Genomic DNA, 22,044 nt, shown 5'->3' with positions numbered 1-22,044 from the left:
TAATTTGACTCTAGTTTGCTACCCATTCAAACCTCAGGCATGTTTAAGCTATACTTTTTTTTTTTTCTCATCAGGATTCTAACAGTGTAAGTTATTTTCTCCCTTAGTGTTCACTCCTGAATGCTGGTTCGGATGCTTCTTTCTCCACCCTGGGAAGATGGAGCCACTTGACAGTGTGGGTTTTGGCTTTGCCACTCATTAAATTAGTGGCCCTGGGAACCAGATGGTCTTTCTGATCATCAAGTTTTCCCATTTGTAAGAAGGAAGGTGACTGTACCCTTCAATATCACTTCAGGTGAGTGAGTTGGCGCATGTGTGGCAGGTGTGTCCTGGGCTTGAGCAGAGTCCCCAAGGGCCCATCACCTGTCCTTTGCCCGCAGACCTCTGGTCCCCACCCCGGGCTCTGTCTGGCCTTCCCTCCTGCTGAAGACTCACTGGCAGAAGGAGAAAGAGCTTATGTCTCTTAGGCCAGCCCTTTCCCAGAGTTCCCAGCAGGATGCGTGCACGCAAGGTGTGTGTGTGTGTGCGTGTGTGTGTCTAGTGGCTGTGTCCTTTCCTCAGAACCCAGTCCTCTTCTCCCCAGACTTGCACACACTGCAGGTGCAGGTGGAGACAGTGACCATCTGGCCAGCCTCGCTGCACCTGGCCTGCCCACTCTTAGCATCCTAGCCCTGCTCTCAGCCAGACATCTGGTGCACCTGGGCTCATTTTTGCCTTGGGTCCCGAGGTCAGCCTCACCTAGGGGCACCCCCAGCCCCTACAGAAGAAGATCTGTAGGGGTCTGAACCCCAAATGTGAGACAGGCTCAAATCTTTTCCCGCAGGATGCCCAGAACTCCAAGCACATCAGGGGAGTGGTGGCCCCTGGGTTTCACCTCCAGGAGTCAGTAAGTCCTCAGTTGACCTCTAGGGGGCAGTGTGGCCTGACTCCTCCTGCCGCCTTGTCCCCCTTGGCCCAGGCCCTCATGGCTGAACGCACTGGGTATTGCAGCTCAGAGCCACAGGACAACAGCTGTGATCACAGCGGCCACAACTGCTACAGTTACAATTTCCTTCTTCTCCCTGATCCATTGCAATCACAGGTCAGAAACGCCTTCCTGCCTCTGAGCCCGGGAACCTCTCCTTCATTGGGACTCCATAGCGCTGAGCATCTGGAAATCTTGCTTGACATTTGGCATTTAGTTTTATGTCTCCGGAGGGAAGGAATGCATTTTCAGTTTTCTTTGATTCATCCCCGTCTCTGCCAGCCAACAGTCCCCCACCGGCCGAGCAGCAGTTAGTTTGGCACTAGGTCCAAAAAGGGTCTCGATGCATATGTGTAGTGATGGGGTGATGGTGGCAGCGGCGGGATGCAGAAACTGTGAGGGCCAGGGCCTGCGCTCTGCCTGGCATTTCTGGGTACATCTAGGTATTCCTAAATCCATGGCCCTTCTGTCCTGACTCACACCTCACCTTTATTCCTCCACCCTTCTGTTTCCTCATCTATTGAATGCAGACAGTGCTAAGTCATATTTGCCTCATTGCCCACAATTTGAAAAGGACATGCTTTCCCCATAACCTCTTCAGGGGCTATAGGATTAAAAGAACAGTCAAACATAGCAGTTAGCAGTTGAGGGCCCAGGAGGCGACCAGGCATCCCTTTCGAAAGCCTCTTGCCTCCGGTATGACCACGTCGATGGGGTCATGAGCTGCGCACACAGCATGGCTCCTCGGCAAGTGTTGGGGGCTTCTCTGGATCACTGATGGTGACTGACGCCCAAGGGGCCTGTGCAGCTGCTCATGAGAGCAGGGCCCAGCAAGGATGCTGTGGGCAGCACGTTGCCCTAAACCTCCGAGCTGGGTCGTGGTTCTTTGGGCTTGCAGTGTGTCTCTGTTTTGTGATACTCGACACCCCCTCAGATCTCTTTTTCTGTTAGCTGGTGTCCAGCCTGTTGTGGCAGCTGGAAGTCTGTCAGTGAGGCCCGCCCGGAGTCACTGAGCTGACAGTGGAGGAATCAGGACGCGAATGGGAGCCTCTTGACACCTTCCATGCTCTTTCTTCTCCGTTTCACTCCCGCTCAGAAATGGACGCTGTCCTCAGGGCAGGAGGGCAAAGTGTGGCAGTGCCTTGGGCACCGTAACAGTGCTGTGCCTGTGTCCCTGTCACCCACACGAGTGGCCGGTCGCTTCATCATTTGGTGGCTGCTGAAGTGGCTTTAGTAACTCAAGGTGTGGTCCATGGACCAGCAGCGGAGATGTCAGCTGGAGTGTGTTAGAGCTGCAGGGTCCTGGCCTCATCCCAGGTCTGCACCAGATCCTAGCCCTCCTGTACTCACTGTGCCTGCTTTTCCCAGGGATTGCCGTGCCGGCATGAGACCTGTGTCGTCAGAGCTGCCTGTTGAGCGAATGGTCATCAGTCAAGGTATGCGTGTCAGTGGTCCAAGGGGCCCCCTTCCCAGGCACTCAGTGATTGAAGGGGGGGACCCACAGGTGGGCAGCCCTGTGCTCTGAGTGCAGGGGTCAGAGTCACTGCATGATACTCACCCCCCCAAGGGCCTCCTTAAGACCCATGGACTGACTTTAGGCCCGCATGGCAGGCACTGAAACCCAGAGGGGCCCACTGCCCTGAGGACACCGTGTCTGTGGCCTCTCCCCATTCACAAGACCACCTTTGACCCTTCGTTCTCCTGGTGACCCTGTCCTCCAGGTAGGCAGTCTTCCACAGAGCTGATCCAAGCCAGACACTCAGCTGAAAGCCTAGTCATTTCCCCTTATGTAAAGAGAAAGGAACCCGCTTTATTAATAGCATACATTCCAGAGGGCATTCATCTTCAGGCTTAACGCCTAAGCACGGAGGGCCCAAGTGTTCTTAAAAATGCTCTCAAGAGGTTCCAGGAGTCCCTCTACCATTGGGGACATTCTCCGGTAAACACACACATGCCCAGGAGTGGAAAGCATTGTCTTAGAGAAAATGGCGTCAGCTGGAACCTAACCTGAATTCAGCTTAATGCAAAATTCATGCCAAAGGATAGCAAATGAAAGATAGTTTATTAATCCAGCTTATTCAAGGCTCCTAAGAAAGGCTCAGGCAGCAGGAGCAGCCCATGAATATTCTCCATGCTAATTGGAACTGTGCTTCAGGCCTCTGTTGGGCAGAGGCAGGAGGGGGCAGAGGGTTCAAATTCCCCTTTGGAAGCAGAAGAGCAGCAGGCTCCTGTGCAGTCCACCTCCCGGTGTGTCCTCGCCCCGTCTGGACAATTGGATCTCGGGCCTCTGGGACACGCACTAGTCAGTCTGTCCCCTGTGCTCCCGCCTACAGCTGCTCACACGTGGGCAGGATCTGTATGGAGATGCTGTCTTGATGAGGATCAGGGACAGGTGTCCACGGCAGTGGGCTGGGCACTGGCATCCCAGCTCTGTACCTACCAGCCATGTGGCTTCAAGGACATTTTTCCCTTGTTGGTTTTAGTTTCCTCAGCCATCACAATGTTCTAAGGACTTCATGAGTGCAAAGTTAGGAGTGCAAAGTTCCTAGCAGGGGTCGGGTGAGTGCTCAGGCTGTGGTAGCTGTGTCACATCAACTCCTATGATGGTTCCCACTGATTCCCTTTCTCGATGGTGGCCTAGGCTAGTCACTTGCTTTAAAACATTTTCTTAGACTTTTTTTAAGTTTACTTTTAAGGTCTCAGCAAAACTGAGAGGAAGGTGCAGAAATTTCCAGAGACACTCCCACCCCCCACCGCATTCATAGCCTCCCTGACTATCAATATCCTGCACTAGAGTGGTGTATTTGTTACAACTGATGATCCTACACTGACATGTCATTATCACCCAAAGTCCAGAGTTTACAATAGAGTTCACTCTTGGTGTCGTACATTCTGTGGGTTTGGACAAAGGTGTAATGACATGTATCCATCATTATAGTAGTGCACATGGTATTTTCCCTGCCCTAAAAATCCTCTGTGCTCCACCTATTCATCTCTCCCTCCCTCCTAACTCCTCACAACCACTGAAAGGATCTTTTTACTGTCTCCATAGTTTTGCCTTTTTCCAGAATGACATACAGTTGGAATAATACTGAATGTAGCCTTTTCAGACTGGCTTCTTTCACTTCGTACTATGAATTTAAGGTGCCTCCATGTCTTTTCATATCTTGATGCCTTATTTCTTTTTGGCATTGAATAATATTTCATTGTCTGGATATATCACAATTTTTTTTTTATCCATTCGTCTGTTGAGGGACGTCTTAGTTGCTTCCAAGTTTTGATAATTATGAACAAAGCTGCTGTAAATCTGTGTGCAGGTTTTTGTGTGAACATATGTGTTCACCTCCTTTGGATGAATGCCAAGGAGTGTGATTGCTGGATCATATGGTAAGAGTACGTTTAGTTTTGTAAGAAATCACCAAACTGTCTTCCAAAGTGGCTGTACCATTTTCCTCTTTTTTTTTTTTTTGCAGTATGCAGGCCTCTCACTGTTGTGGCCTCTCCCGTTGTGGAGCACAGGTTCCGGACACACAGGTTCAGTGGCCATGGCTCACGGGCCCAGCCGCTCCGCGGCATGTGGGATCCTCCCGGACCGGGGCACGAACCCGTGTCCGCTGCATTGGCAGGCAGATTGTCAACCACTGCACCAACAGGGAAGCCCCCATTTTCCATTCTTACCAGCAATAAGGGAGAGTTCCTGTTACTCCACATCCTCCCCAGCATTTGGTGTTGTCAGTGTTCTGGATTCTGGGCTTTCTAATAGGTGTGTAGTGGTCCTTTGTGTTGTTTTAGTGGCTCGATTTAATACATAGAACACCACAAAGGTGACAGGGTGCCCCTTCTGTGATTAGGTTACGAGAGACAGTGACTCCCATCTTGTTAGCTCTCTCTCTCTCTCTGGCTCTCTGTTCACCAGCTGCCCTCCACAGAGGTCCATGTGGCAAGGACCAGGGGAAGGTCTCCAGGCAACAGCCAGTGAGGGACTGAGGCCCTCAGTCCAACAGCTTGAGAGGAACAGAATTCTGACACCGATCACTTGAGTGAGCTTGGAATCAGGTCCAGATGAGTGCAGCCCCAGCCATACCTTCAAGGCCGCCTGGGAGAGACCCAGGCACAGAGGGTTCAGCTAAGCCACACTTGGATTCCTGACCCACAGAAACTGTGAGACAACAACTGTTTTTGAGACAGTAAGTTTGGGATAATTTGCTATGCGCAGTAGCTAACTGACACAGTAGCCATTACAGTATGTTTATTATTATAATTGTCCTAACCCCAGTTAACGACATCAAAGGGGTGCATAAATAAAGCACAGGGAAGGGGAATTTCTAGAATACTGATTCTCAGCCTCCATACTTATTTAGTACACTTGGCTTGAGCCCTAGAGGAGGTTAACATGCATCCCCAGCAGAAAAAATGTTATTATATGTCACTGGCTGACTACTGAAATGAAGCAAGGAACTTGGAAAAAATGCTGAGTTCTGGGCCTCATTGGAGAAGATTCTGATTCAGTAGACTAAGAGTCAGACCAGTGACCTGAAGTTGAAAAAAATGGCCTCAGGTGTTCTTTTTTTAAAATTTTATTTAGTTATATTTTTGGCTGTGTTAGGTCTTCGTTGTTGCGCGCAGGCTTTCTCTAGTTGCGGTGAGCGGGGGCTACTCTTCATTGTAGTGCACGGGCTTCTCATTGCTGTGGCTTCTCTTGTTGAGGAGCACGGGCTCTAGGCACAGGGTCTTTAGTAGTTGCAGCACATGGGCTCAGTAGTTGTGGCGCATGGGTTTAGTTGCTCCACTGCATGTGTGATCTTCCCTGACCAGGGCTCGAACCCGTGTCCCCTGCATTGGCCGGCAGATTTTTAACCACTGTGCTACCAGGGAAGCCCCGGCCTCAGGTGTTTTTTTTTTTTTTTTTTTTTGGTAGTACGCGGGCCTCTCACTGTTGTGGCCTCTCCCGTTGCGGAGCACAGGCTCCGGATGCGCAGGCCCAGCGGCCATGGCTCACGGGCCCAGCCGCTCTGCGGCATATGGGATCCTCCCAGACCGGGGCACGAACCCGTATCCCCTGCATCGGCAGGCGGACTCTCAATCACTGCGCCACCAGGGAGGCCCCCTCAGGTGTTTTAATCATCATTCTGGGTTGGGAACTCCTGGGTTAGGTGATATTTGCACTATTTAGCTAATGTGCACATTTCCTGAAGTGTCTACCTCATATTTAAACAGTGGATTTTATTTCTGACTGCACATTACAATCACCAGGGGAGCTTTTAAAAAAATACTTTACCTGGGCCCCACCGCAGACCAATTAAATCAGAGTCCCTGGGGTAGGGGGGGGCTCCGGCACTAATATTTTTAAAAGCTCCCCTGTTGAATCTGATGTGCAGCTAGGGTTAAGATCTTCTGTGTTAAACCTTTAAAGAACACATAGAATTTACTCATCACCTGCGTTTGGAGGCTGCTTTTGATTATTGTCTGTTTTTAGTCTCTCATAGAGCTAATTTGCTATTCAGGATGTGAGTTTTTCAATCTAGCCTGATCCGTGTAAACCACTTTGGGTCTGTATCTCCCTTTGATCTGCAGGCTAGACTTCCATAAAGGTGGTTGAAGATGGATCTTGCTTTAAAAAGGTTTTTTGGGACAGCTTCACCCATCATTGGTTGATTCATTGGGCTTATGGAAGAACTGAGCCCTTAGGTCTTTTCTGCACACACTGCTCTTGAAATGATCTCCTCTGCCAGGTGTTTTTGCTGGTGATCTTCTTGATGGTTGTGACTAGGGATGCAGTGGGCCTGGGTCCTGGAGAGCTGATGGGGTGGCCGTTTAGGGCAGGTCAATAAAACAACTGTGCCTGTTCCACTGGACTTAAGCCACCCATGCTTGGTCAGCAGAGCCCAGCTGGATTTCAGCCCCACTCACTCCCTGGACCACACACCTCTGTGTGGGGCATGAACTGTTCAACCTCCCGTGGCCGGAGTGAGGCCCACATGAACCACAGGGACTGGGGTGGTGGGGAAAGAGGGGTTCCCTAAAGAGAAATTGAGATGCTGTTCCCCAGAGATGGGGACATGGGTGTTGGGTAGGCAAAACAGTGCTGTCTTAGACCTGAGCAAGAGGGGCCCACAGCCTGGTCCCTGTGCTTTAGAGGGCCCTTCTTAGGTCCTGCTTCAGGGTGGGGTCCCACAGGGTGGGGGCCAAGGGACTGCACCCTACACATCTGTGCCATACCACACTGTGCCTGTTGTCACCTGCCTGGTGGCCCAAGCCCACTTTCAGGGCCCATGTATGTCTCTTCCCTGGGGCCAGCTCCTGAGGGCAGACCGCACCTCTAGTGTGTATACCCTAGGCCTGTGGGCCTGATCTAGGGGTGACAGGTGGTAGAGGGTGCAGATGGAGCTTGGACCTGTGGGCTGGGGTGTCCACTTGCATGCATGCGAGGCCCTTTGAGGAGCAGGGTGGGGCTGCGCTGAGCAGGGGTGGGCTGGGTGCTGTTGTGCAGGAGTTAGGGGCTGGATTTTCCCAGGTTGCCATATTCCAGAAACTAATCCTAATGAGTCCTGAGATTTGGAAGTCAAATATGGCTTTCCAGTCAATATGAATGTGTATTTGTTAAGGCAGGAGGCTAGAACATGTCATTTGGTGGTTTGTTGGCTTGATTTATTTTCTTTTAAATATGGATCCTTTAGTATACTTTTTTTTTAGTTTATTAATTAATTAATTTAATTCGGCTGAGTTGGGTCTTTGTTGCTGTGCGCGGGCTTTCTCTAGTTGTGGTGAGTAGGGGCTACTCTTCGTTGCGGTGTGCGGGCCTCTCACTGCGATGGCTTCTCTTGTTGCGGAGCATGGGCTCTAGGCACACAGGTTTCAGTAGCTGTGGCTTGTGGGATCTAGAGTGCAGGCTCAGTAGTTGTGGTGCACGGGCTTAGTTGCTCCGCGGCATGTGGGATCTTCCTGGACCAGGGCTCTAACCCATGTCCCCTGCACTGGCAGGCGGATACTTAACCACTGCACCACCAGGGAAGTCCATTGGCTCTTAGATATTTGCTTACATGAGGGGTGGCCTCCATTTGGACTCTGGATCCAGGTACTATACATGTGAGGGAAGGGCTTTGGCACAACCAGCACATGGGTCCAAAAGATGTCTATCCAGGAAGAACCCAAGGAAAGGCTATCTTGAACAGGAGGTCAGGGTAGAAATGAGGAATCATGCAGATGGTGGATAAGTTCTTGGCTAATTCGAGGCAGGCTGCCATCTTCCTATTTATAAAACCTCCTGGAAGGAGCCTTGGCAACTGATCCTGCCAGAAACCTACAGTTTCCCTGGATTCTTGCTGATTTATTGGACCCCAAAGGACCATAGAGTTGGCCAAAAGTGTCCTTCCTTTCTCAACCCTCCAGCCTCACTCCCTAGTGAAATCAGCATTTACAAGAATTTAAGCCCTTGATATTCATCCCTATTGGCTGGCAGCTCTGGATTTCCTGTTGGGGGAAGATACAGCTGGATGCTGCGTCATAAGGATGGACAGAAGGGTCTCTCATCGTGAACCATGTTTTCCTACATTCGTTTTCAGCTAAGACTGAAGTCAGAACCACTTTTCTCCTTTGGGCCTCAGGTGTAGGAAACTGGAAAAAGTTCAAAAAACAGGGATCCAGAAGGACTGTCTTGCTTTGTCTTGAAGATATGCTTCCACCAAAGAGATAGACCTGCCAAAGTTACCTTAAGTAAGAGAAGCATCAGAAGAAAACTGTAGGGGGAGGTTTGACATGAACCTGGCTTTGACAGGAAGCCTCTCCCTCCTCAACCAATTAAAATGGATCTGACTATGGGCCCACGGATGGAACCTGGAGGCTGATGGTCAGTAAGGATTTCAGGGATAAATGACAGAGAGGAAAATGTACAGAACACTGAGGCAATGGGGCGGTTATCATTTATGGGTGGAACCCTCCTAGCATGTTGGAAGTGAGGCTGGATTTACAGAAGTTTTAAGAGTACATCAGTTACCTGATGCAAGATAACTGATGTTACCACCATGGTTGTTACTTAGAGGGGCCAAATCATGTCCCCTCTGACATAGTTCTGCACATAAAACCTAACATTTTTGGGGATGCTCCCCCCACCCCACCCTGGCCACCACCATCATTATGGAGGAGTTCTGTACCCAAGTTGTCTCGGTGGCCGTCCTTTCTCCGTATCCGATAAACTGACTCTGGTTTCTCCAGATTTGCCAGCTCCTGGAAGTTGGGAACCTGCCACCTCTCTCTTTCTGCGCAAGCACAGAGTGACCTGCCGAGAGGGGTGGTCCCCTTGGGATGGAGGTGAAAATACTAGTGAAGGTTAAAGGTGTGGAGACAAGTCATCTGGATGAGTAGGTCTGGGTTACACTCCTGTTTCAGGCTCCTTGGGGAAGGTGCCAGAGCTGAACCAGTCAATACTAAGTGTTTCTTCTAAGAGGCTGTGTATGAGTTTCCTTCAGCTGCCGTAACAAATGACCACAAACTTAGTGGCTTAAAACAGTACAAATTGAATGTCTCACAGTCTTGGAGGCCAGAAGTCAGAGATCAAGGTATTGGCAGGGACATGCTCCCTCTGAAGGCTCTGGAAGAGAGTTCTTCCTTGTCTCTTCCCACTTCTGGTGGTTCTTCGGGTTCCTTGTTTTGTGGAAGCATCACTCCAATCTTTGCCTTTGTCTCCACATGGCTGTCTTCCCTCTGTGTATCTCTTTGTGTGTCCTTTTCTCTCCTAAGGACACTCTCATTGGATTTAGGAGCTGCTCAACCCAGTATTATCTCATCTTGGCCCTTACCTGAATTACATCGGCAAAGACCCTACTTCCAAATAAGGTCACGTTCCGAGATTCCATGTGGACATGCATTTTGGGGGGCCAGTAATCCACCCACTACATGCTGTGAAGTACCTTTAGGAAGAACTTTGCTGCATGCTCTTAGAGATGGCCTTGGTCTCAGAAATGCTTGTATCAACTCCAAGGTTGGAACAAGGGTGTGTAGGGTGGAGTGGGGTGAGATGTCAGGCAGACATTTTATTGCCTGTCAGTTTACCTGCTAGGTGTTCACCTGATATTTGTGGCCATTAATCCTTAAAACAATGGTTCCAAAAACATGGCACCAAGGCCAGCAGCATCAGCATCACCTGGGAACTAGATAGAAATGCACATTCTACTACTCAGCCCTAAAAAAGAATGAAATAATGCCATTTGCAGCAACATGGATGGGCCTAGAGATTATCACACTAAGTGACATAAGACAGAGAAAGACAAATACCATACGATATCATTTATATGTGGAATCTAAAATATGACACAAATGAACTTATCTATGAAACAGACTACAGACATAGAGGACAGACCTGTGGTTGCCAAGGGGAGGGGGGTGGGAGAGGGATGGATTGGGAGTTTGGGGTTAGCAGATGCAAACTATTACATATAGGATGGATAAACAACAAGGTCCTACTGTATAGCACAGGGAACTACATTCAGTATCTTGTGATAAACCAAAATGGAAAAGAATATGAAAAAGAATGTATATATGTATAACTGAATCACTTTGCTGTACAGTAGCAATGAACACAACATTGTAAATCAACTATAGTTGAATAAAATACTTTAAAAAGAAGAAGAAACCACTCCTTCTTACACCTTGATCTTGGACTTCTAGCCTCCAGAACTGTGAAAACATAAATTTCTGTTGTTTAAGCCAAAAAAAAAAAAAAAAGAAATGCACATTCTTAGGCCACCTGGGATCTGCTGCATCAGAAACTATGGGGGTGGGCCCAAAAGTCCATGTTTTAACCCTCCAGGTCTTCAAGTTTGAGAAGCACTGCCTAAAACATCCTTGATCCTTTCAACAATCCTATGTGTTATCATCACCATGTGGATAACGAACCCTTAGGAAGGTAACATGTTCAAACTGACCCAAACCCAGCCTTGCAAAGCTGAAATACACACCCAAGTCATCCCAGCCCCGAAGTCCTCAGAATTTGCACCACGTTCATCCTGCCTGTAAAGAAAATCCAGAATCTACTTTTATTTCCAGCTCCACCTAACACTCTTTTTTTCCAAGGCAGTCCACCCCTTCTCCCTCTCGTGGTCATCTCTCCATCAAGGGGAACCTTCCCATTCCTGTTTTCTGAGTTTTGTCTGTGAACTAGTTAAGCTTTGAAGAGGCAGTAGCAAAAGTGCCCAGTATCATTTTGAGTAGCCGTCGCAAAGAAGAAAACAATGCCAACAAGTCAATACAGTGTGCAAAGGGCAGTAAAATCCCACTAACTGGCTCCCTGGCTCAAGTTTTATACAATAAAATCAATGACTGAGGGGCTTCAAGATGGCGGAAGAGTAAGACGCGGAGATCACCTTCCTCTCCACAAATACATCAGATATACATCTACACGTGGAACAGCTCCTACAGAACACCTACTGAACGCCTGCAGAAGACCTCAGACCTCCCAAAAGGCAAGAAACTCCCCACGTACCTAGGTAGGGCAAAAGAAAAAAGAATAAACAGAGACAAAAGGATAGGGACGGGACCTGCACCTCTGGGAGGGAGCTGTGAAGGAGGAAAGGTTTCCACACACTAGAAGACCCTTCTCGGGCGGAGACTGCGGGTGGCGGAGGGGGGAAGCTTCGGAGCCCCGGAGGAGAGCACAGCAACAGGGGTGCGGAGGGCAAAGCGGAGAGATTCCCGCACAGAGGATCGGTGCCGACCAGCACTCACCAGCCTGAGAAGCTTGTCTGCTCAGCCGCCGGGGTGGGCGGGGCTGGGAGCTGAGGCTCGGGCTTCGGTCGGAGCGCAGGGAGAGGACTGGGGTTGGCGGCGTGAACACAGCCTGAAGGGGATTAGTGCGCCACGGCTAGCCGGGAGGGAGTCCAGGAAAAGTCTTCAGCTGCCGAAGAGGCAAGAGACTTTTTCTTCCCTCTTCGTTTCCTGGTGCGCGAGGAGAGGGGATTAAGAGCGCGGCTTAAAGGAGCTCCAGAGACGGGCGCGAGCCGCGGCTAAAAGCGCAGACCCCAGAGACAGGCATGAGACGCTAAGGCTGCTGCTGCCACCAAGAAGCCTGTGTGAGAGCATGGGTCACTCTCCACACCTCCCCTCCCGGGAGCCTGTGCAGCCCGCCACTGCCAGGGTCCCGTGATCCAGGGACAACTTACCCGGGAGAACGCACGGCGCACCTCAGGCTGATGCAACGTCACGCTGGCCTCTGCCGCCGCAGGCTCGCCCCGCACTCCGTACCCCTCCCTCCCCCCGGCCTGAGTGAGCCAGAGCGCCCGAATCAGCTGCTCCTTTAACCCCCTCCTGCCTGAGCAAAGAACAGACGCCCTCAGGCGACCTACATGCAGAGGCGGGGCCAAATCCAAAGCTGAATCCCGGGAGCTGTGCGAACAAAGAACAGAAAGGAAATTTCTCCCAGCAGCCTCAGGAGCAGCGGATTAAATCTCCACAATTAACTTGATGTACCTGCATCTGTGGAACACCTGAAGAGACAGTGAATCCTCCCAAATTGAGGAGGTGGACTTTGGACGCAAGATAGATTATTTTTTCCCTTTTTCTCTTTTTGTGAGTGTGAATGTGTATGATTCTATGTGTGATTTTGTCTGTATAGGTTTGCTTTTACCATTTGTCCTAGGGTTCTGTCCATTTTTTAAAATTACTTAAAAATTTTTTTCTTAATAATTATTTTTTATTTTAATAACTTTATTTTATTTTATCTTCTTCTTTCTTTCTTTTTTTTCTCCCTTTTATTCTGAGCTGTGTGGAGGACAGGCTCTTGGTGCTGCAGCCAGGAGTCAGTGCTGTGCCACTGAGGTGGGTGAGCCAAGTTCAGGACACTGGTCTGCAAGAGACCTCCCAGCTCCACATAATATCAAATCGCGAAAATCTCCCAGACATCTCTATCTCAACACCAACACCCAGCTTCACTCAACGACCAGCAAGCTACAGTGCTGGACAACCTATGCCAAACAACTAGCAAGGCAGGAACACAACCCCATCCATTAGCACAGAGACTGCCTCAAATCATAATAAGTCCACAGACACCCCAAAACACACCACCAGATGTAGACCTGCCCACCAGAAAGACAAGATCCAGCCTCATCCACCAGAACACAGGCATTAGTCCCCTCCACGTGGATGCCTACACAACCCACTGAACCAACGTTACCCACTGCGGGCAGACACCAAAAACAGCGGGAACTACGACCCTGCAGCCTGCAAAAAGGAGACCCAAAACACAGTAAGTTAAGGAAAATGAGAAGACAGAGAAACACACAGCAGGTGAAGGAGCAAGGCAAAAACCCACCAGACCTAACAAATGAAGAGGAAATAGGCAATCTACCTGAAAAAGAATTCAGAATAATGATAGAAAAGATGATCCAAAATCTAGGAAATAGAGAGGAGAAAATAGAAGAACGTTTAACAAGGACCTAGAAGAACTAAAGAGCAAACAAACAGTGATGAACAACACAGTAAATGAAATTAAAAACTCTCTAGAAGGGATCAACAGCAGAGTAACTGAGGCAGAAGAACGGATTAGTAACCTGGAAGATAAAATAGTGGAAATAACTACTGCAGAAAAGGATAAAGAAAAAAGAATGAAAAGAATTGAGGACGGTCTCTGAGACCTCTGGGACAACATTAAATGCACCAACATTTGAATTATAGGGGTGCCAGAAGAAGAAGGGAAAAAGAAAGGGACTGAGAAAAGAGTTGAAGAGATTATAGTTGAAAACTTCCCTAATATGGGAAAGGAAATAGTCAATCAAGTCCAGGAAGCACAGAGAGTCCCATACAGGATAAATCCAAGGAGAAACAGGCCAAGACACATATTAATCAAACTATCAAAAATTAAATACAAAGAACAAATATTAAAAGCAGCAAGGGAAAAACAACAAATAACACATAGGGGTATCTGCATAAGGTTAACAGCTGATCTTTCAGCAGAAACTCTGCAAGCCAGGAGGGTGTGGCAGGACATATTTAAAGTGATGAAGGAGCAAAACCTACAACCAAGATTACTCTACCCGGCAAGGATCTCATTCAGATTTGACGGAGAAATTAAAACCTTTGCAGACAAGCAAAAACTAAGAGAATTCAGCACCACCAAACCAGCTGTACAACAAATGCTAAAGGAACTTCTCTAGACAGGAAACACAAGAGAAGGAAAAGACCTACAATAACAAACCCAAAACAGTTAAGAAAATGGTAACAGGAACATACATATCGATAATTACCTTAAATGTAAATGGACTAAATGCTCCCACCAAAAGACACAGATTGGCTGAATGGATACAAAAACAAGACCCATATATATGCTGTCTACAAGAGAACTACTTCAGACCTAGGGACACATACAGACTGAAAGTGAGGGGATGGAAAAAGATATTCCATGCAAATGGAAATCAAATGAAAGCTGGAGTAGCAATTCCCATATCAGACAAAATAGACTTTAAAACAAAGACTATTACAAGATTCAAAGAAGGACAGTACATAATGATCAAGGATTCGATCCAAGAAGAAGACATAACAATTGTAAATATTTATGCACCCAACATAGGAGCACCTCAATATATAAGGCAAATATTAACAGCCATAAAAGGAGAAATTTACAGTAACACAGTCTTAGTAGGGGACTTTAACACCCCACTTTCACCAATGGACAGATCATCCAAAATGAAAATAAATAAGGATAGACAAGCTTCAAATGATACATTAAACAAGATGGACTTAATTGATATTTATAGGACATTCCATCCAAAAACAACAAAATAAACATTCTTCTCAAGTGCTCATGGAACATTCTCCAGGATAGATCATATCTTGGGTCACAAATCAAGCCTTCGTAAATTTAACAAAATTGAAATCATTTCAAGTATCTTTTCCGACCACAATGCTATGAGACTAGACATCAATTACAGGAAAAAATCTCTCAGAAACACAAACACATGGAGGCTAAACAAAACACTATGTAATAACCAAGAGATCACTGAAGATATCAAAGAGGAAATAAAAAAATACCTAGAAAGAAATGACAATTAAGACACAATGACCCAACACCTATGGGATGCAGCAAAGGCAGTTCTAAGAGGGAAGTTTATAGCAATACAATCCTCCCTTAAGAAACAAGAAACATCTCAAATAAACAACGTAACCTTACACCTAAAGCAATTAGAGAAAGAAGAACAAAAAAACCCCAAAGTTAGCCGAAGGAAAGAAATCATAAAGAGCAGATCAGAAATAAATGAAAAAGAAATGAAGGAAAAAATAGTAAAGATGAATAAAACTAAAAGCTGGTTCTTTGAGAAGATAAACAAAATTGATAAACTATTAGCCAGACTAATCAGAAAAAGGGGAGAAAACTCAAATCAATAGAATTAGAAATGAAAAAGGAAAAGTAACAACTGACACTGCAGAAATACAAAGGATCATGAGAGATTACTACAAGCAACTCTATGCCAATAAAATGGACAGCCTGGAAGAAATGGACCAATTCTTAGAAATGCACAACCTTCTGAGACTGAACCAGGAAGAAATAGAAAATATGAACAGACAAATCACAAGCACTGAAATTGAAACTCTGATTAAAACTCTTCCAACAAAAAAAAGCCCAGGACCAGACGGTTTCACAGGCGAATTCTATCAAACATTTAGAGAAGAGCTAACACCTATCCTTCTCAAACTCTTCCAAAATATAGCAGAGGGAGGAACACTCACAAATTCATTCTACGAAGCCACCATCACTCTGATACCAAAAGCAGACAAAGATGTCACAAAGAAAGAAAACTACAGGCCAATATCACAGATGAACATAGATGCAAAAATCCTCAACAAAATACTAGCAAACAGAATCCAACAGCACATTAAAAGGATCATACACGATGATCAAGTGGTGTTTATCCCAGGAATGCAAGGATTCTTCAATATATGCAAATCAGTCAACGTGATACACCATATTAGCAAACTGAAGGAGAAAAATCATATGATCCTCTCAATAGATGCAGAGAAAGCTTTTGACAAAATTTAACACCGATTTATGATAAAAACCCTCCAGAAAATAGGCATAGAGGGAAGTTTCCTCAACATAATAAAGGCCATATATGACAAACCCACAGCCAACATCATCCTCAATGGTGAAAAACTGAAAGCATTTCCACTAAGATCAGGAACAAGACAAAGTGGCCCACTCTCACCACTCTTATTCAACATAGTTTTGGAAGTTTTAGCCACAGCAATCAGAGAAGAAAAAGAAATAAAAGGGATCCAATTTGGAAAAGCAGAAGTAAAACTGTCACTGTTTGCAGATGACATGATACTAAGCATAGAGAATCCTAAAGATGCTACCAGAAAATTACTAGAGCTAATCAAAGAATTTGGTAAAGTAGCAGGATACAAAATTAATGCCCAGAAATCTCTGGCATTCCTATACACTAATGATGAAAAATCTGAAAGTGAAATTAAGGAAACACTCCCATTTACCATTGCAACAAAAAGAATAAAATATCTAGGAATAAACCTACCTAGGGAGACAAAAGACCTGTATGCAGAAAATTATAAGACACTGATGAAAGAAATTAAAGATGATACAAATAGATGGAGAGATATACCATGTTCTAGGATTGGAAGAATCAACACTGTGAAAATGTCTCTACTACCCAAAGCAATCTACAGATTCAATGCAATCCCTATCAAACTACCACTGGCATTTTTCACAGAACTAGAACAAAAAATTTCACAATTTGTATGGAAACACAAAACATCGCGAATAGCCAAAGCAATCTTGAGAAAGAAAAATGGAGCTGGAGGAATCAGGCTCCCTGACTTCACACTATACTACATAGTTACAGTAATCAAGACAGTATGGTACTGGCACAAAAACAGAAATATAGATAAATGGAACAGGATAGAAAGCCCAGAGAGAAACCCACACACATATGGTCACCTTATCTTTGATAAAGGAGGCAGTAATATACCGTGGAGAAAGGACAGCTTCTTCAATAAGTGGTGCTGGGAAAACTGGACAGGTACATGTAAAAGTATGAGATTAAAATACTCCCTAAGACAATACACAAAAATAAGCTCAAAATGGATTAAAGACCTAAATGTAAGGCCAGAAACTATCACACTCTTAGAGGAAAACATAGGCAGAACACTCTATGGCATAAATCACAGCAAGATCCTTTTTGACCCACCTCCTAGAGAAATGGAAATAAAAACAAAAATAAACAAATGGGACCTAATGAAACTTCAAAGCTTTTGCACAGCAAAGGAAACCATAAACAAGACCAAAAGACAACCCTCAGAGTGGGAGGAAATATTTGCAAATGAAGTAACTGACAAAGGATTAATCTCCAAAATTTACAAGCAGCTCATGCAGCTCAATAACAAAAAAACAAGCAACCCAATCCAAAAATGGGCAGAAGACCTAAATAGACATTTCTCCCAAGAAGATATACAGATTGCCAACAAACACATGAAAGAATGCTCAACATCATTAATCATTAGAGAAATGCAAATCAAAACTACCATGAGATATCATCTTACACCAGTCAGAATGGCCATCATCAGAAAATCTAGAAACAATAAATGCTGGAGAGGGTGTGGAGAAAAGGGAACACTCTTGCCCTGCTGGTGGGAATGTGAATTGGTACAGCCACTATGGAGAACAGTGTTCCTTCAAAAACTACAAATAGAACTACCATGTGACCCAGCAATCCCACTCCTGGGCATATACCCTGAGAAAACCATAATTCAGAAAGAGTCATGTACCAAAATGTTCATTGCAACTCTATTTACAATAGCCAGGAGATGGAAGCAACCTAAGTGTCCCTCATTGGATGAATGGATAAAGAAGATGTGGCACATATATACAATGGAATATTACTCAGCCATAAAAAGAACAGAAATTGAGTTATTTGTAGTGAGGTGGATGGACCTAGAGTCTGTCCTACAGAGTGAAGTAAATCAGAAAGAGAAAGACAAATAGCATATGCTAACACATATATATGGAATCTAAGAGAAAAAAATGTCATGAAGAACCTAGGGGTAAGACGGGAATAAAGACACAGACCTACTAGAGAATGGACTTAAGGATATGGGGAGGGGGAAGTGTAAGCTGTGACAAAGTGAGAGAGTGACATGGACATATATACACTTCCAAATGTAAAATAGATAGCCAGTGGGAAGCAGCCCCATAGCACAGGGAGATCAGCTCTGTGCTTTGTCACCACCTAGGGGGGTGGGATTGGGAGGGTGGGTGGGAGGGAGATGCAAGAGGGAAGACATATGGGAACAGATGTATATGTATAACGGATTCACTTTGTTATAAAGCAGAAACTAACACACCATTGTAAAGCAATTATACTCCAATAAAGATGTTTAAAAAAAAAAGATGAAAGACAACCCTCAGAATGGGAGAAAATATTTGCAAATGAAGCAACTGACAAAGGATTAATCTCCAAAACATACAAGTATCTCATGCAGCTTAATATCAAATAAACAAACAAGCCAATCCAAAAATGGGCAGAAGACCTAAATAGACATTTCTCCCAAGAAGATATACAGATTGCCAACAAACACATGAAAGACTGCTCAACATCATTAATCATTAGAGAAATGCAAATCAAAACTACAATGAGATATCATCTTACACCCTTCAGAATGGCCATCATCAGAAAATCTAGAAACAATAAATGCTGGAGAGGGTGTGGAGAAAAAGGAACCCTCTTGCACTGTTGGTGGGAATGTAAATTGATACAGCCACTATGGAGAACAGTATGGAGGTTCCTTCAAAAACAACAAATAGACCTACCTTATGACACAGCAATCCCACTCCTGGGCATATACCCTGAGAAAACCATGATTCAAAAAGAGTCATGTACCAAAATGTTCATTGCAGCTCTATTTACAATAGCCAGGACATGGGAGTAAACTAAGTGTCCATCAACAGATGAATGGATAAGGAAGATGTGGCCCATATATACAATGGAATATTACTCAGCCATAAAAAGGAACGAAACTGAGTTATTTGTAGTGAGGTGGATGGACCTAGAGACTGTCATACAGAGCGAAGTAAGTCAGAAAGAGAAACACAAATACCAAATGCCAACACATATTTATCGAAATTAAAAAAAAAAAGAAAAGAAAAAAAAATGGTCCGAAGAACCAAGGGGCAAGATGGGAATAAAGATGCAGACCTACTAGAGTATGGACTTGAGGACACAGGGAGGGTGAAGGGTAAGCTGTGACAAAGAGAGAGTGGAATGGACATATATACACTACCAAACGTAAAACAGACAGCTAGTGGGAAGCAGCTGCATAGCAGAGGGAGATCAGCTAGGTGCCTTGTGACCACCTAGAGGGGTGGGATAAGGAGGGTGTGAGGGAGGGAGATGCAAGAGGTAAGAGATATGGGAACATATGTATATGTATAACTGATTCACTTTGTTATAAAGCAGAAACTAACACATCATTGTAAAGAAATTATACTCTAATAAAGATGTTAAAAAATATATAATAAAGATGGCTTCTCTCACACACGCACACAAAATCAATGACAGTTCTGTTTGCCTGGTAATTTTAAAGGCAAAAGACGCTGGGCATACGGGGTTGAAGGATGGAGGTTGCGTTTCACTGGTGCTCATTCTGGAAGGAAGTTAACAGAAGTGCTTAAACCTTCAACCTCCAGCGAGTTGGCCACCAGGAGGAGGAGCGCAGCTCATTAGCATAAGGCGACCCTGAAGGTTTGGCTTCCATCCTCTCCGCGACTCTGAGATCCACAAGATGGCAGCAGCCACTAAAACATTACACACCTTGTCCCTGCTGCTCTGGGAATTTCCAAATTAAAAAAATATCTGCAATCTGGAGAAGACCAAGAAAGATCCTTCATTCTGGTCCTGCCCCCATCCTTCCAGAACCGTCCACGTTAGAATCAATGTGAACACCCTGGTCATAGAGCTGTTAAGGAAAGAAACTCCTCCGATCTCTCTTGTTTAATCAACTGACTCATTTGTTTACTTATTTCCCATCCTCCCCATTTTTTATTCTAAAAAATTCAAACCTATAGACAAGCAGGAAGATTAACACCTGCTTGCTCTTCACTTGGATTGGTTGATTATTAACCTTTAACTACATTTATCTTATCTCTGTCTCTGTCTGTGCCTCTGTCTCTCTCTGTTTCTCATTCTCTGTCTCTCTCTCACTCTCTTTTTGTGGCTGAAACATTTTAAAGTCAGTTGCAGACATCCTGCTGTTTCACCTCCCAGCAATTCAACATGCGTCTCCTAAAAATGAAGACATTTTTCCACATGAGCACGACATCATTGTCACCCTCAACAAGTTTATCATGGATACATTAATATTATGTAATATACAGTCCATATTTAAATAGCCTCTGTAATCCCAGGTATGTTCTTCGCAGGGATCTTCAAACCGCATCCAGACTCCATTCAAGAACTATGCACTGCATTTAGTGGTCATATCTCTTTAGTCACACTTTTTTCTAGAGCTGTCCTCCAGAATTTTGAGTGTTTTTTTTTTTTAAACAGCCCAGTTCGTCTGCTTTGTAGAATGCCCATCACCCTGGATCAGTTTTGTTGTTTCCGTATGATTAGATTCAAGTTCAACATTTTGGCAAGAATGCAAGCTGGGTGATTTGGTGTCCTTCCTGTTGCGTCACTGCAGCTGGCACGTGTTGTCAGGTGGTCCTGTTCCTGGAGATGCTGAGCTGGAACTCCTGGCTGAGGTACCACGCCTTGGACAGGGAACCCTTCCTGTGGCTCCTGCAGCTATGAGCTGTATGCTTCCTACAGTCTCTTCTCTTCCCACAGTGGTCAGGGGGATATTCTGACGGTGTCAATCATGTCAGGACCTTCCTTTGCTTACCCCCTGTCCCAAGGCTTCTCATCACTCCCAGGAAATTCCAGACTCCTTGCCATGACCTTCCTAGTTCAGCACGGTCTGCCCCTGCCTACCTTCTGACCTTGTTTTGCATCACTCTCCTCCTTGCTTACTGTGCTCCAGCTGCCTGGTCATCTTTCTGCATTTTTGGAGGCACCACCCCCTCTGCACTCTTGGTTCCTTCTGCCCGAGAAGCTCTGGCAGGGCTGGATCCTTCTTATCACTCAGGTTTCAGTTCAGATATCACGTTTCCATCCCTATCTTATTTTTTCTCCTTCTTTTTGTCTATGAAGTATTGATCACCATTTGAAATTATCTATTTACCTATTCATTCGGTGACTAGTTTATTGTTTGCCCCATCCCACAGGCCCACAAGCCCCACGAAGTCCAATACCTGGGTTGTTTTGTTCACCACAGCCTCGCCAGCCCTGAATAAATCTCAGCACATAGTAAGTGCTCAGTTAACATTTGTGAAAGGATGGATGGGTGAATGAATGAATGAATGAATGAATGAATAAAGTCAACATGACACCATGTTGGGGCATTGTTTTAGATTCGGAGATGGAAAAATAAAGAAGATAAGGTTCCTGCCCACAGGTGGCTCCTGGTTTAGTGAAGACAACTTACACGTAGAGAGACAGGTGGAGTCCTATCTGCTAAGTGCCATGTGCCCTGGGTGTACGGAGGAGAGGGTGGCTGATTATCCTCTAGGCAAGGGAAGCTTTCCAAGTATGATGACTGCAGAGCTCATTGGCATGTTTGTGGCGCAGATTTTCCTCAAGAGTGCTGTGGTGGCCCCACTGGAGCATTGTGCTGGGAGGCACAAGACCCAAAGTGCGGGTCCAGCTGTGTGACTGCAGACCAGACGCTTAACCTCCTAAATGTGAGTTCTCTCCTTTGTAACGTAAAGGGCTTAGACTTGAGAATGTGTAGATTCACTTGACTCCAATGTTATCTGAGACCGAGCTCTACTGTTTGTGAGCAGCTGACCCTAAGCAGACCTCTTCCCTTTGTGTCTCACTCACCTTGGCTGTAAAATGGGTTTAATAACACCTACCCCATACAATTACTGTGAGGAGTGATGTGATGGTGAATCAAAAATAAGGGGTTGTTATGGAGAACAGTATGGAGGTTCCTCACAAAACGAACAATAGAGCTACCATATGATCCAGCAATCCCACTCTTGG

Source organism: Mesoplodon bidens (genome assembly GCF_964165515.1).
Source record: "Mesoplodon bidens genome assembly, chromosome: 3".
In the NCBI taxonomy this organism is placed as follows: domain Eukaryota; kingdom Metazoa; phylum Chordata; class Mammalia; order Artiodactyla; family Ziphiidae; genus Mesoplodon; species Mesoplodon bidens.
Note: the sequence above shows the minus strand (reverse complement) of the source record.